Here is a 12,208-nt window from a genome sequence, read left to right on the forward strand (position 1 = left end):
AGATAGACGACGCCATTAGAATCAGATTCTTCCTAGAAAAAGAATTCTGCCATCATCCAGTGATCATCATCTTGTGCCATGGGAAGATATACATACCCCCCGAAGCCCTGAGGGCCGAAATAATAAAAGAATGCCATGAAACCCTCCTAGGAGCCCATAAAGGTATTGTGGGGACATTCAACCGGGTCCGAGAGCGGTTCTATTGGCCTGGGATAAAGAGAGATGCCGAGAAATTCATAAGGAATTGCCGAACCTGCCAATTGCAGAAAACCCAACGCATTAAAATCCGACAACCCATGCAGATCACGGACACCCCCAATGAACCGTTTCAGAAGATCTCAATCGATACGGTTGGACCACTCCCACGAACCAGAAAGGGGAATATGCACATCCTGACGATCCAGGACAATTTTTCCAAGCATTGCTCGGCCAGCCCCCTTCCAGATATCCGAGCACACACGATTGCACAGGCATTGACCACAGGGTACATAGCTCTATACGGATCCCCCAAAGCGATCCTATCAGATAAGGGAACGAGCTTCCTGAACAAACTCTTCGCTCAAATGGCCAAATTGATGCGTTTCCACCACGTAACGACATCAGAGTACCGACCGCAATCCAACGGTGCCCTGGAAAGGAGTCATCACGTCCTCGTGGAATACCTAAAAGCCTTTGTCGACGAGTCCCATGACTGGAATGACCTGCTGCCCTACGCCATGCTGTCCTACAACACCACAGTACACAGTTCAACCAACTTCACCCCATTCGAATTGCTCTACGGGAAGCGGGCTCGCTTACCCTCAAATATTCATGAGAAACATCAAATCGATAACTACAACGATTATATGGTTGACCTAATCTCGAAATTAGAGAAAATTCAAGCTGTGGCCCTTGATAACCTAGAAAAATCCAAGTTGCACTCCAAAGAGCTGTACGACAGAAATGTTCACCCCCTCCAGCTGGAAGTAGGACAATTCGTCTACGTTCAAAACGAACCCAAACTTGGAAAACTGGATTACACATTCGTAGGCCCATACGAAATCGTGGAGATCACCGAAATAGGCAATCTCATTATTGAAACACACGAAGGGCGTAAAATAATGAAACACCCTAATAAGGTGAAACTATGCCGGGAAGATTGAGCCAACCAGTACTGCCGACTCACACTCTCAACATATCCAGCAGTTCCTAAGCTCTCAACTTGCAGGTCCGATGATGAATGAGCATAAAAAAATCCGCATCCCTGTGTATGTGGACGGGTCCTGTTCCTTCAATGGGGCACACAATGCTGTCGCCGGGATTGGTATCTGGTTTGCTGACCACCACCCCTTAAACACATCGAAGACAATCGAGGGGATACGTGCAACGAATATTACTGCGGAGACCCTGGCAGCGATCGAAGCCTGCAAAAGATGCTTCAGACACGATATCACCACCATCAAGTTCATTACCGACTCTGAGTACCTCATCAGCTGCATAACTGAGCACATCAAAAAATGGAGGACGAATGGATGGCTAACCGCAAAATCCAAACCAGTGGTCAATCAGCAACTTCTACAGCAACTCGACGAACTCGTCCACCAAACAGGCGTGACCTTCGAATACACCCCGGGCCATCAGGGCGTGTACGGGAATGAACGAGCCGATGAGCTTGCAAAAATTGGGTCTAGAATACGATCCTAATTAACTATAATTCCAATCCAGCACTGCCAATTAGTCATAAGTAGACATTACCCAGAAGGGAACCAAAATTTTCTGATCAATCCAATTCAATCGTTTCCAGAAAAAAAAGGAAAAGGACGAGATGGGACTAACAGGGCTATCATCGGTCTACTCGGAGCTGCACTGACAGCCGCCCAAAGCGACCCAGACAAAATTTATCAAGTCCATCCCATCCAACACAACCCGGGCCTTTATTATGGAAAGATCGATCAGATCAGAATTGTCAACAAGAATTGGCGTATTCTGCTGACCATAGACGTTCAAAATTTACTGGGGGGGGAAGCTACCAGGGTTAGACCTGATCGATGGACAGTTGGCACAGAGTGCACCAACACTCACCAATACTCCTTAGAAATATGCTCAAATCATTTGCACACCAAAATCGTCGAAGACCACCAAAACGAAATGCGACAACTGCGGAAACACCTCGAAAAAGTTCTCCAAAAACAACCAAACACCTCCAGAAGGCGCTCCAGCAGATCCCCCCTATTGGGGTTTGTGGGATCCATCACCAGAAAGTTGTTCGGAACCATGGACTACAACGATCTAGAACACATTACACAAGAGATCGATCGACTCTACCAAGATCAGCAGCAGCTCACCCATCTGGTAGGAAACTCCACCCACCTCATCCAGGCGGAAATTAATAACATCAAGAAAGGAACACAACGAACATCTTGAATAAGCAAAGAAAGCCAAACAACAGTTGAATGAGCTGGCCAGAAACATAAACCGAATGACTACACAGCTAACGGAGCTCGACTACCTAGCCCACCGTGGAGACCTTGCCGTCAAAGCTGAATACGCCGCAAGAAAATACCTAGAAACCTCCAACAAAATGATCCATGCCTTGGAAGAGGCGAAGCACGGGAAACTGCACCCTTCAATACTCAGCAATACTCAACTAGAACAGGCAGTCTCTCAGATAGAGGAGACAGCAACCAATAGTCTCTTCCCAGTCTCAAGAGACAAATTAGATTTAGCGGTGCTGTCAAAAATCTCCACCATTGAGACCGCTTACAACCAAGGCCGGTTTATCATCATCATCACCATTCCCCTGCTGGCTCGAGACCCGTTGGACCTCTATAAGCTAATTCCTTGCAAGACGCCCCAAACAATCCAAGGAAACAGGACTATAGCATCCTACATTGAACCTGCAGAATAATACTATACCCACTCAAAAATGAATCAGCAGTACGCTCTAATAAATAAGGAATACATAGAGTTATGCATCCCCCTGGAAAACTGCCTAGAATGCCGCAAAACCATTCCCATGCGGAAACCCACAGCTAGACCAATCTGTGAAAGACACTTGTTCGCCACACAAGAGCTAAGAATCGATGAGAAAGCCTACAAAACCTGCGACGTACGAGCACCGTACCAACGCCAACGCCAACGAGCGACGTACCAATAACCTCGATACACAATGGACCAAGCTAACCCATTCCGAAGGATGGTTATATTCAACCATCTAGCCGGAAAAATTAGAAATCAGCTGCAGGGACAACACGCAATTAAATCTTACGCTCAATGGGACAGGCACACTACACCTACACCCTAACTGCACCGCCGAAACAACAACAGCAACACTGGAAGGCGCTGGACTCGTAGAAACTCAACTCCCAATGATCTATGGTGTGCCTGAAACAATGAATATTACAAAAATGGCCCAAATTTTCAGCAAAATACCCAAAGCCCTCCACCCAATAACAGAGATTGAGCAGAAACCTTTACCTGTTGACGACCCGGACAGCACCTTTGACCGCTCAATGCAGCAGACCATAGAAGAAGTGGAGAAAATCAGTCTGCATCATCAAGAAGATTATTACCACAGAATCCTCACTGCCACAAATTGTAGCATCACCGGCGTCCTCGGGCTAGCTACCATTATCGGAGGTACCATAGCATACAAAAAGGGGGCCACCCTCCTCAGCCTCGCCCTACCATAGAACGAGTCATGGAAACCCCAATCTCCACCATCATTCTTCCCGAAGAAGTAATATCGGTACCAGCCATGCCGTCTCAGCCCCCACCAGCATTAAAGAAAACCCAGGTGAAGTTAGCAGAGACCCAGCAGTCAACAACCCAACCATTGGCCGTTCGTATACGTATGTAGGGAGATAAGTAGTGCCATCCCTAATCAGGAAAAAAATTGTTAATATACCTTTATATATATATATATATATATCTAACGCACACTTTGGGGACAGAAAAGGGAAAGGGGCGGAAACGATCTAGAATGGTATAGTTGCCCCTTATTTACCATACTAGACTAATATCCCCCGTCAACTAGCATTCCTTAGTCATTTTTCGGCAAATTTTCATTGTAAAGTATTATATGGGGTCCATCATATTATGCATCATATGGGGTCCATAGTATAAAGGAAGACGAATATGGGGACAGCTATAATAAGAATTTCAGCAGAAAGTATTGTTTGAGGACAATCATATAATAGCGCTTCTGGGGACTTCTAGATCAACTGCCCCAGGGACATAATCTGGGGTGAATACATCCAGTAAATCGATAATGATGTCTTATTGATCACCAATACTCTTCAACTTCTCATGCAATGTCAGAAGGAATAATACCGACAAGATAGTACTAATAGAGAAGTTCAAATCCATTGGTTTCATGCCGTCATTTTTTTTACAAGTATCATTACGAATTCACGAGCCCATTAGAGTTTAAAGTTTCAATTAAAAATAATTAATAAACATATCGTAAGATATTGATGTCCCCATATGTTCCGTGTGTCCCCATGTCATTCGATGGATAGAAAATACAGTTACTCCGAATTTTAATATGGAGAAAAATATTGAAAAGTTTTCATGATTCATTGATCTTCAATTGTTTTAATGAGAACTTTAATGTAAAGAAGAGGTATCTTGGATTGTTTGAACCGAATAGTCATTCCGGTAGAGCCAGATGTGAAAATTGTGTATAGAGATCTTTCTCCCAATGGATGTAGGGCGATCCTGATTGGAGAATAATATTTCTGTCACAATCAACAATCCCCGGAATCATAGGTATTTGAACGGATAATAATAAGTTGGATGATAATAAGAAGGATGATAAGCCTCATAAGCTACATAGGGTTCATAGGTTTCATAGTATACATCACACCCATGGAGTGATGTCCTCATAGTAGGCGAATGATGAAATCCCAATGTACCCATATTTTTCCTGTGTCCTCATAATGAATATACCGTAGAATTCCAATGTCTCCGAATATCCAGTGCGTCTCCATATCATCCAATCGGTAAAAGGAATAGATACCTCGAAGGAACCCTCTAAGGTGAAAAATGTAGTAAGACTTAGTTAGCCCCCCAAAGTGGGAACGCTGCGTTACACGTTAAACGAGCATAGAGTGGGGAGAACGAAATTCACTTCATAGGGTTACGACGTGCAGAAGAATATTGAAAGTCTCCTTGACTGGCTGATCTTGGAGTTTCCTTACGTAGAGCCCAATGAGAAAAAGAAGAATCTTGAATTATTTGAATCGAACATTCATTCCGGACAAAATCAGGAGTGAAATCTATCCATGAAGAACTTCCTCCCAATGTATGGAAATCAATATTGATTGACGAATAATATTCCTATTGCAATTGACAGTCCCCCGAGTCATATAAATTTGAATAGCCCATAGGAAGTTTGTTCGTAGACGTCATAGGCTCAATGGGGTTGATAAACCTCATAGGTTTCATAGGGTTCATAGTATCCATTAGGCCTATGGAGAAATGTCCTCGTAGTAGACTAATGGTTAAATCCAAATGTCTCTATCTGTTCCCTGTGTCCTCATAATAAACATACTGTAAAATGTCAATGTCCCCATACGTTCCGTGCGTCCCCATATCATCCAATCTACAAAAAATACAGGTACTTCGAATTAACTCTTTAAGGTGAAAAGTGTAGCAGGACGTAGTGAACCCCACACAGTGGGGATGTTGCACTACGCGTTGAGCGGGCATAGAGTGGGGAGAACGAAATTCACTTTATGGTGTTGAAACGTGCGGAAGAATATTGAGGATTTTCCTTGACTCACCCATTTTGGAATACCCTAGCGTAGAGTTCAATGTACAGAAGAAGAATCTCNGTGCGTCCCCATATCATCCAATCTACAAAAAATACAGGTACTTCGAATTAACTCTTTAAGGTGAAAAGTGTAGCAGGACGTAGTGAACCCCACACAGTGGGGATGTTGCACTACGCGTTGAGCGGGCATAGAGTGGGGAGAACGAAATTCACTTTATGGTGTTGAAACGTGCGGAAGAATATTGAGGATTTTCCTTGACTCACCCATTTTGGAATACCCTAGCGTAGAGTTCAATGTACAGAAGAAGAATCTCAGATCGTTTGAATCGAATGATCATTCCGACCAGAACCAGGTGTGAAATCTATCAATGAAGATCTTCCTCCAAATGTATATAAATCAATATTGATTGAAGGATAATATTTTTATCACAATCAACAATCCCCTGAGTCATACATATTTGGACGTATCATAGAAAATACGTTCATAGACTTCATAGGTTTCATAAGGTTAATAAGCTTCATGGGATTCATAGGCTTCGTAGTATACATTACACCCTAGAGTGAAGTTCTCATAGTATAGATGAATGTTTAAATCTAAATGTCTCCATATGTTTCCTGTATACGCATAATGAACATACCGTAGAATACCAATGCCATCGTATGTTCTGCGCGTTCCCATATCATACGATCGGTAAAAGATGCCGGTACCTCGAATTAAAACATGCGAAAGAATATCGAGAGTTTTCCTTGACTCATTGATCTTAACATTTCCTTGCGTAGAATCCAATGTAAAGAATAAGCATCTTGGAATCAGAAACAGGTGCGAAATCTATCAGTAAAGATCTTCCTCTCAATGTACATAAATCAACATTGATGGACGAATGATATTCTCATCACAATTAACAATCTCCTGGGTTAGAGATATTTTGGTGGATCAGAAGAAATCCGTTCATAGACTTTATAGGCTTTTCTTATAGGGTCAATGAGCTTCATAGGGTTCATAGGATAGTATACATTACGCCCATGGAGTGATGTCCTCATAGTAACCGGATGGTGAAATCCAAATGGTCCCATATATTTTTCGTGTCTTCATAGTGAACATACCGTAGAATGCCACTGTCCCCGTATGTTCCGTGCGTCCTCATATCATCCGATCGGTAACGAATACAGGTATCTTAGATTGAAACTGGCAGAAGAATATTGAGAGTTTTCCGTGACTCATTGATCTTGGAATTTCCTTGCGTAGAATCATTCCGGAGAGAACCGGTTGCAAAATCTGTCAATAAATATTTTTCACGTAATGTATGTGGGTGAATTCGCCGATTATTGGTATGGTTTTGTACCTTCAAAATTTTAATTTTGTGAAGAAACTGGAAAAAATTGCAAAAACTTATTTTAGGTCTTTTGAATGATAAGAAAACCATATGAAGAGACATATGAGAGTATGACATATGAGAGTACAAAACCATACCAATAATTGGCGAATTCACCCATGTAAATGAATATTGATTGACAGATAATATTTCTATTACAATTCACAATCCCCTGAGTCATGGATAGCTGAACGGATCATAGGAAATATACATTACACATAAGAAATCTGTTCATAATTTCCATAGGCTTCATCGGGTTGACAAGCTTCATACACTGAGAGAAATATCGACATAATATCACAAAAATAATTTCTTGTGTGAAATATCTCATTTCTTAAGGATGAATTGCTTGGGATAAGAAATTCGTATATCGAGTCAGACAATCTAAGAACTCCGTGAAGTGTTTATAACTTGAACATGAACATTTCATGATAGGTGAGAATTTCTTGCCTTAAGAAATCGTATTTTTCGGGTCGAAAGATGAGAAATCGAATAAAAATTCTAAAAGCTCCGATTTAATGAATCATGGATCAGAGTCTTACATATTGGATGAAAACAAAATTTACACCGAAGAAAACCACCAGGTATTTCCAAAATATCACCGTCGCTTGCTCTCAATCGCAATGAGTTCGGACGAAAGCAATGATTTCATTTCCTTCTGTTGAAGTTCCCTTTTCTTTTTAGGAATATTGTCTCACTTCGAGCATTTCGCATTTCTTCATTTAATATCATATTCCAGAGACCGAAAACCCACCGATTTCTTGTCAGAAACCAACCGTGCCTTGATTCAATATGTATGCGATGTTCTTCACTCAAGACATTATTTTTGTGATATTATGACGATTTTTCTGTCAGTGTAGGCTTCGTAGTGTACATTACGCCTATAGAGTGAAGTCCTCATAGTAGACAAATGGTGAACTCCGAATCTCTCTGTATGTTCCCTACGTCCGCATCATCCGATCGGTAGGACATTCAGTTGACTAGAATTAAATACATCTCTAACTACATAATGAACAGTGATTGGAATATTATATTTAGAAAAATAGTGACAAATTTTCATGAATAGATAAATTTTAGAATTTCTCTCCGTGAACATAAATGTGAAAAAAAAATCTTCACAATTTTTCAAATCGGACTACACAATGGAGGACGCCAATTGAATGGCTCCTCCAAAAAAATGCTCCTCTCCACAGAAGTGATTCAATATCCATCATCAGAGAAAATTTATCTACCAATTAACATTTTTTGACATCGCTTATATCTGATTCTTATGCCCGCAAAACATTCGCAAAAGAATTACAACCTTCTGTGGAACAATCAATGAAGAAACTGTGGTAATTTAAAGGAACACTCTTAATCAAAGTTTCATACAATATCAATTATTTTTATAAAATTGATAGCACAGCTAGATAGGAATAGTAACGATGATTCTCTCTAATGAATATCATTTTTCTATTGATGTTCATCCCCATTCAGTTAAGTCCTCATAATGAACCAATGGTGAAACCAAAAGTTCCTCATATATTTTCTGTGTCCTCATAATGAACATATCGCAGAATGCTAATATCCCCGTATGTTCTCTATATCCCCATATCATCCGACGAGCGAAAAATTGAGATGCCTCGTATTGAAACACTCAAAAGAAAGGAATAAATAGTAACTGGACGCTTGCGTCCAAAAGATAATCTTCAATTTTTCTTAATTTACTCTAGTATATTTCGATATAATTGCGAAAAAGTGTTTTTGGGCTGGTGGGATGTTTATAGCACGAACCGAAGGCAAGTGAAATAATCCCACGTATCTAAAAATGCTTTTTCCGTGAGTATCAGACCCTCGTTTTCATCACAATGTGAGGGAAGTGGAGTATTGTGCACGCGGAGCGTACGTAAAATGTCACTTTACACACAGTGTGATGAAAATCTGAGAATTTCTCCATATTGACTCGAATGTAGGAGACAAGAATTTTTGATTGTTCAAATCAATCATTGTTAGTGAAGCCAGTTGCGACATCCGTCTATGGAGTTCTTTTCCCAATGGAATTCAATTGACATTCATTGCAGAAAGATATTTCTGTAACATTCGACATTCTCCTTAATCATATATATTTCAACGAAATTTTTTATGAAACATTCATGGAAGAGACGTATCACATTAACCCTTCAGAACTCGTGCTATAAGCGCCGCGCCGCCTTTTTCAAATGTTCGCTTGCCTCTTGCAAAATTGAGCTTTCAAAAAATTGAAAAAATTAGAATGCCTAGCTTGAATCATTTAGAATGGATTAGCAAGATTCTTATATGCTGAAAATCCATCAAGGCTATGAAAAATAATAAACTGTTGAGGCTCATACGCAAAAGCGGCGCCGTGCCGCCCAGTGCGAGTAACGAAGGATGTAAAATTTTCAATTCCGCTGTTGCTGTTTCCCGCTCGCCGTACGCTCGGCGCGTACCTATGAACCTGACAACGCTGCGTTACTGAAAGCACGGGCGGCGCAGCGCTCACCATGCGAGTAACGAAGGTCGGTGGCTGAGCGCGAGTTCTGAAGGGTTAAAGAGGGATCCGTGAGAAAATTATGGTTATTTCAGTGACTTTCGGTGATTCAGTTTTGATATTATATCGAATATCATCAGAAAATTTATTGATCTTTCATGATCAGGTAAAGCATCAATAAAATTGTAGCACTGATTTCCTCCAATGATTACTGTTTCCTTAGTGAGGCTTTATAATATACGTCACAGTAATAGAGTGAAGTCCTGATAAATGACGATCGGTAGAATCCGAATGTCTCCATATATTGCCTGTGTCCTCATAACGTACATCTCGTAAAATTTGAATGTCCTCATATGTTCCATATGTTCTCATACCATTGGATCGATAGAAAATTAAGGTGCTCCAAATGTAATTCATTCGTAACTGAGCAACATATAATTGGATGGCGTTATTCGAGAGAACATTCAAGAATTTTCCATTACTTAATCGAACGTGGCAATCATCTCTGAGGATGGCGATATAGGAAGGATGAATCGCTTAGATTGTGCAAATATCAAAATCACAGTGGATGGAACTAGATTATTAGGCCTATTCCTAAACAAGCTCCTCCCAATGGAAGTGAATCAAAATTTATGAGGAGGGGATATTCTTTATGAATTGACATTTTCCCCAAACATGTATATCTGACCACTATTATCATGAAAATTTTGCAAGACCCCTGAATCATTTTGGAAATAAATCAGTAAAAGAATCATTGCATATCTCGTCGAACTCAAATATCCCCGTACATTTTGTCCTCATAATAAACATATCGTAGAATTCTACCGTCCCTACGGATTTCGTTCATCTTCATATCATCCAATAATAAAGCAATACAGGTTGTTCTTATGAAATTATTACGAAGATAGTCTATCATTACAATTGAGAATCAGTAGGAAACTTATGGAGTTTCAAGTGGAAATTTGCAATCGATGGTTGCATTCCACCACATCTTTTCGTAGGGAATTGGAAAGATTGCTTCGGATTCATGAATTAGAAGGTCTCTTGCCGAGGAGATGATAACGGTACTGAATCACAATTATTGATCTGCTCTACTTCAACAAATAATATTCTCTTGAAGACCTCATAGTATCCATTATGCTCATATGATAACGTCTCTATAGTGCACAAATGGTGAAATCAAAATGTCCTCATATGTGTCAGCGTCCTCATAATAGATAAATCATAGAATCCATGTCTCCATATATATCGTGTCTGGTTGATAATAATCTGAGGTATGTGATACTTATCAGCGTATTCGTACCCTCACTGTTAGAAAAAAAAAATACAATCTCATATAGAGTTGATTGCCAATCTTCAAGGCTGTAACACTGAATCCAACTTCAGGGTGAAGAAATCATGAAATTTCAGATTTCCCTGAAAATTCAGTCAAATTCAGTTCGGCTGGGCGAACGGCCTGTGTGGGTAACTCGGCAGTATATAGCAGTCCCGCTGTCACAGGGATAGTTTCGGAGGGGAACGTATGCCATCCTCGTCCTCAACATGTTCTTAATGTTTTTCAGGTGATTCATTTGCTGGCTAATTAATATAAAGAAATGAAACCCAGACGGTGTGATGGAGAATTAAATTCCCCATCAATCGATCCCCGTTGCATCCCTTAATCTCTGTAACAAAAAAATACAAACTACGACAAAAGTCATGGGCCAGTGAGAAAAATTGTAGTTTCGCGGCGCAGTGACTCCCGGTAATTAAAAATTCACCTGTCCCCTCCTAATTGAGATTAAGGGATGAAGAAAGAGCAGTTCGAGGGAGAATTAAATTCCCCATCAATCGATCCACGTTGCATCCCTTAATCTCTGCAACAAAAAAATATAAACTACGACAAGTCATGGGCCAGTGAGAAAAATAATAGTTTCGCGGCGCAGTGACTCCCGGTAATTACAAATTCACCTCTCCCCTCCTAATTGAGATTAAGGGATGTAAAAAGAGTAGTTCGACGGAGAATTGAATTCCCCATCAATCGATCCCCGTTGTATCCCTTAATCTCTGTAACAAAAAAATACAAACTACGACAAAAGTCATGGGCCAGTGAGAAAAATAATAGTTTCGCGGCGCAGTGACTCCCGGTAATTACAAATTCACCTCTCCCCTCCTAATTGAGATTAAGGGATGTAAAAAGAGTAGTTCGACGGAGAATTGAATTCCCCATCAATCGATCCCCGTTGTATCCCTTAATCTCTGTAACAAAAAAATACAAACTACGACAAAAGTCATGGGCCGTTGAGAAAAATAATTTTCTTCTCGGCGCACAGTGACTTTTCACCATTCGCCCGCGAATTAAAAATTCACTTCTCCCCTCCTAATTGAGATTAAGGGATGTAAAAAGAGTAGTTCGACGGAGAATTGAATTCCCCATCAATCGATCCCCGTTGTATCCCTTAATCTCTGTAACAAAAAATACAAACTACGACAAAAGTCATGGGCCGTTGAGAAAAATAATTTTCTTCTCGGCGCACAGTGACTTTTCACCATTCGCCCGCGAATTAAAAATTCACTTCTCCCCTCCTAATTGAGATTAAGGGATGAAAAAAG

The sequence above is a fragment of the Diachasma alloeum genome, unplaced genomic scaffold (assembly GCF_001412515.2).
Source record: "Diachasma alloeum isolate Michigan unplaced genomic scaffold, Dall2.0 Dall_scaffold_01032, whole genome shotgun sequence".
NCBI classification, from domain to species: Eukaryota; Metazoa; Arthropoda; class Insecta; order Hymenoptera; family Braconidae; genus Diachasma; species Diachasma alloeum.